Genomic DNA, 6,000 nt, shown 5'->3' on the forward strand with positions numbered 1-6,000 from the left:
ACTTTGGCACCCAACTCTCCCGGCTTGTCAATATGTGACTACATCTCCAAGATGTGACCACACCTAGACCTTGCCTTGCCTAATAGGGCCTGAGTGACCTTAAACTTTTCAAGAACTTGTGGGTTAGGGAGAATAATTTGAAGAGGTGAAGAAGTATGATATCCATGGGACATCATCTTCATTAGGAAACCTTGTTTCAAGAGATTTGGGAAGATCATAGGTGTCTAAACCAGACATCTTTTGGGAGATATTCAAGATAGTTGATTTAAAGTCCTTAATATGACACCCAATATGAAATATTAAGGCTAGGACCCAACAAACTATTTTATAACTTAGAAGAGGTATGCCGTAATCCAAGCTATAAAATATTTGAAGGTAGGTGAATGACGATTCACCAATTTCCACCAAGATAAACGAAATGAATTATTAGGTTTTAATTGGTTTTGAAACTCCTAGATCTTTGAGATTCATTGAACTTTTCAAAGGCATGTTTCAATCTCGAGTGTGCCCTTCAGGTTTTGTGACTGGGATGCCGAGGATCACAAAACAAGGTGTGAAGTAACCATGCAAATCACTTGGTACCCTTAATAAATTACCCCTCAATCGATGTGCCGGTTAACCACACACGCTCCATCGATACTATGATAAATATTAAGTCACCCTTTACCTACCTTGTTAAGTCCAAGTTAGTGTGCCGGTTAACCACACACGCTCCACTAACGACTTAGACAAAGTGTAAAGTGCAATTTCATGGATTAGCACCTTATTCACATTTTTCCTAAGTAACTAAGATTGGGTATTATTAAGAGTTTAGTTACTTAGTATTATCATTAATACTTTTAATGAAGGGAGAATTCTAGTCCTGTCAAACCCGTTCGGCTAACGACCCTCCACCAGTCAAGCAAGCGGTGGGTGAGAGTGGACACCCATTAAGTTGCCATTTTATAGGCAACAACCTTATACCCACCTTATAGACCGGCTTCGTGAATGAGGCGTACTAGCGGTAAGACTGACTTTACTCTTATACATATATATATTATTAACTTATAATATTATAAAGTATAAGGGTTGAATTTTAACTTTTAAAATTCTAAGGGCTAACTTGGAATTAAAGTATTCATAAGTGAAAACTTTACAAATTCCAAAACTTGAGGGCAAGTTTTGAAACTATTCAAAACTAATTAATTCCATAACTTATGTGTTTAAAGTAGTTTTAATCCAAAAACTCTTCAAGTTCCATAACTTGAGGACAAGTTATGGAAGACTTTAAACTAATAAAAGAATTAACTTTTCTTTATTTTATAACTTATGGAATTAATTAAGGTTACACCTTTATTTTATTTTATTAAATGAAGAGACTCTTGGTCCTCCATAACTTGAGGACAAGTTATGGAGTCATAAAACCATTTAATTAGAACTAGACTCTTCATTTTTGTAACCTTTGCCAATTTTTATGAGTTTTATGATTCTTAAATGTGACTTATAAGTTACATAAACACATTTTATGAACTTCTTTTAGATTAATTTGGATTAAAACCAACTATCACATAATTTTATTCATTAATCTAAATTCACTCATAAAATAAGGTAACACAAAAAAAACTTTTGGTGATCCATAACTTATTCTTAAGTTATGGAATCCTTTAAAACATTAACACCAAATTTTTTGTAACTCCATAAAACTTTGAATCAATTTTTTTAAAAACCTTTTCATATCCATAACTTATGGAGGTTTCAAAAAATAAAACTCTTTAGATCAAACTTTTAAAACTAATAAAATAATCATATTATTTTATCTTTTATTAAATTTGACCTAATTCAACTCATAAAGCAAATTATTCAAATTTTACAAATAATTAGTTTTTCACAAGAACAAGTAATTATCTTAAAATTTGACAAACTTCATGGTTTTTTTTTTTCAACTTTGAAAATAAAATATTTGCTTCAATATAACAGAAAACAACTCGTGGCTCTGATACCACTGTTGGGTTTTGAGCATTCTAACACTCCTAAGTGTACATGCAACCCTAAATACCTTGGATCTATGTTTTCTCTATTATACATGCAAATAAGAACTTTCAAGGTATTATCCTAATCTAGCATACAAAACAATGAATGTAACAAGATAGAATACATACCTCTTGATGTAGAAAGTCTTCATGAAGCTTGAGTGCTTAGTGCCCCAAGTGTGACACCTCAAATGGAATCACAATCATCAAAACACTTAGAATGACTTGAGAGAATTCTACACTCACCAAAATCGGCTAGCCCTTCCTTGAATACTACTAGTGGCCGATTTTTCCTCAATAATAAGATGCTTCTTAATTGTCATGGCTTTCCATTTCCTTGGATCCATGGGTACAAATACACCATGGAGCATCCATGGACCATCCTATGGGTTTTAGCCCAACTTGATTATCCATGGAGCATTAGCCCACTATACAAGTATGGATGATTTACACAATCAACCCATATATTTAATTAGTCTTCTTTTGATCACTTAATTAATCCTAGATTAATTCTTGATCAATACTAATTAAATAATCTTATTATTCTTATTATTAATATACTAGAACTTATAATATATTAATAACCATAAGTGTCTTATTTCTCTCATTCAAGTGCATGATGGTATGCAACCCAAATGGACCATGCCGGGTCGGGTCAAGTCTTACCAATTATAGTTATGGACTTAGACATTAATCCAACATATCTTAGGCCGTGAACTCCAAATTCAAGCTCCAAATGGTGCTTTAAAGGCACCTAAAGCCTTAGACTTTTAACTAGACTTGTTCCCATTTAATCTAAGGCCTTAATCACATTAATAACACATGTAAAGATGAGTTTATGGCCATGACATGGTTCATGGGCCGTAAACATGATTTAAGGACACCAAAGTGTGTCAAGGGTCTTCATATGCTTGGAATAAAAGCCTAGAACCTATACCACATGTGCAACAGACTTGAAAACAACAAAAACACCATTCCAAGGGAGTTTATGGCCGTAAACTCCAAAGGAAATGGCCTTGGGGCCATAAACTCCTCTAGGTAGTGTTTCTAGGGCTTAAACCCTTCCAAGGACTTAACCACCAAGTTGGAATAATTCTAGGAATCATTTGGGACTTCAAAAGACACAATACCCCCTTGGTTGGGAGTTTACAGTCGTAAACTCAAGAGTTTACAACCGTAAACTCCATGTGTGATGGTATATGGGGAGTAAACTCATATATGGGGTCCTTTGGAACCCTAAACACAAGTTCCTTGTCCCACAATAGCTTAGATGCAATCCTTAGGGCTTAAAACACTTATATAAAGTGTTTATTATGTCTAGGATGTCTTAACATTATCAATTAGTAATTTGAGACTAATTGAGTGCATATATGTGTGATTATATGTTCATTAGGATCGTAGTGTGTGTACAAGTCCTCGCTTGACACCTAGCAATCCTATACCGTTCAGTTCATCCCAATCACCAACTACAGGTGAGTTCATACCCCTAATCAATGTTTTAAATGATTTTAAATGCTTTAATGGGGGGTGGATACAAGTAGAAACAAACATGTTATTGAATCATTGATATGTATTTTATAACTGTGTTTGTCATTTAACAGATTTCACATGCTACAAAATGTGATGCATGAAATGGTTTTAAATCTTAAAAATACATTGTTATCAAATGTTTTACCATTGAAATGTTTATTAAAATGAAATTAATTCATTGTTAATTATTGTTCAAAACCAATAAGATGTCTTACAAAACCATTTTACATTCTTGAACTAAACTATGCATATAGACTTATATTCTTATATATGTATCGATGTTATAGTTTACACCTTTCATTCAGTTTCCCACACCCTTGAGTAGTAAGAGTGTATAAACCTACATGATCAACCAATTATATTTCAGTAAATTATCATAGGGATAATTTGAAGATATCAAACATTACTTCTATTACAAGGAATCACACAAGAGTCAGTTCATTCATGAGTCTATACTGGTACATTACCTGATACATGAGTACATATACAGATGCTTACATGATACATGAATATGTTTACATATACTTACCTGTTACATGAACACACATACATGAATACCATACAGGAACACTTTTACATAGGTGCATTATCCTGTATTCACTTACCTGGATACTTGTACTTAGAACTACGAGGATGATTTATTAGTACTTTCTGTGTAAATTATCTTTCCTATCCCGGTTCAATGGGATATTTCGGCGGGACTTACCATTCCAAACCCCACTGATTAGCACCAGTGGTCGATGACCATCTACGGAGGTCTAAGGTTACTACTGATACTAGGTAGATCGATAACCGGGGCTAACCCCTCCACCCCCCTGCTGCTGCTACAGAGGACAAGTGGACAATCTTCGATTGTTCATAAGGTTATACTTTTCGCTTATTGCGATGTTGTGTTACTCCTAGTACCCAGCGATGACACTTACATTATTACTTTTTCTGGACAATCTTTGGATGTTCATTAGGTTACATATTTCGCTTAATGCGATGTTGTGTTAGTCCTAGTACCTAGTGACAACACTTATAGTAGTACATTTTCCTATTTAGTTTATTTTGTGATACTTTCACATAAACAATGAGTTAGACTAAGTACTTTAGTACTAAACAATTAAAGGAAAAACTATCATTTTACAAACAACACCTTCGGGTCTTGGTAGAAGACTACATTGTCATAACAAAACATTCGGGTCTTGGTAGAAGACTACATTTCATAATGATAGAAAATAAGGGATTTTCTAGGGCTTTTCATACTTACATAATCATTTTCATTTAAAGGTTTACATGACTTTTAAAACAGCTTTTAGTAAGCAAGACAATGACACTTAAATACTTATGAATTCACCAGCTTTAAAGCTGATACTCTCTTTCAAAATAACTTGTATTCTCAGGTCAACAGTAGACAGGTACGATGGCCAGGTTTTCAGAAGACGGAGCAGACAAGTCTCGTCTTTTATTTTGATTGTATATTTTTGGTGTCTTACTACAATGAAAGAACACACATGTATTAAAACTTTACTTATAATGCAACGGATGATGTTGTTGCTTGTTTATTACATTACACTGTTGTGATACTGTACATGACGTCCTCCACCCCTGAACGTTTCCGCCTTTCGTGGTTTTGGGGTGTGACAGATTGGTATCAGAGCATTGTTTATAGTGAATATAGTATATCAGCCCATAAAAGATATACTAACTATAAATACATGGGGATTAAAACAATCTGTCTAAGAGTTATACTTTTAAATAATAAAATATTTAAGTAAGTATACGTGCCTGCATTCATACTATAATCAGTGTTACAATGAGAAGAACAAAAGTATTACGATTGTTGAATATCAGAAGTAAGCCTGGGGATATATGGTCAGTCTTGGGAATGGCATAGCCTGATCAACTATGTTGGTCCGATGAGTAATTAGCATATGCCCAAGAATGGTTGTGATGTGGCAGCAAGTCTAAAAAAAAACTTACCAACACAACCATAAAGAAATACCATAGGGGTATTTGGTCTTACTGTAATTATCTTAGTCAGTTCGTCTATTTAGCTATTTCTTATATCCCTTTTCTCGCGTAGATTGAAATGGATGGATTTCACCACGGCGATCCGTACTTCCCAAACCAAGGCAATGCTGGTTGGCTAGAGGCAGAACCAGAAGATGATCACCCAATCCCTTTGGATGATCACCATGCTCAGGGTTTTTCCGATAGTTATGAATCCGAGCCTGAAGTCAACAACCTACCCCCAGGTGCTGAAAACCCAAACCTGAACCCCCGTATTGTGTTTCAAGGACCCACACCTCTGTGGGCCACTAACTTGACTAGATGGAGTCAGGAACAAGGTCAGCCCATTCCCTACAATGGAGACCGAAGTTTCTACAACCTCACTGAAGGAGGTTCTGCTGACAGGGTCCTACCCATCATGGTTCGTAGAATTTCCAGAAACACGATATTGGGTCAAGCAATTATT

The sequence above is a fragment of the Lactuca sativa genome, chromosome 2 (assembly GCF_002870075.4).
Source record: "Lactuca sativa cultivar Salinas chromosome 2, Lsat_Salinas_v11, whole genome shotgun sequence".
Lineage (NCBI taxonomy): Eukaryota > Viridiplantae > Streptophyta > Magnoliopsida > Asterales > Asteraceae > Lactuca > Lactuca sativa.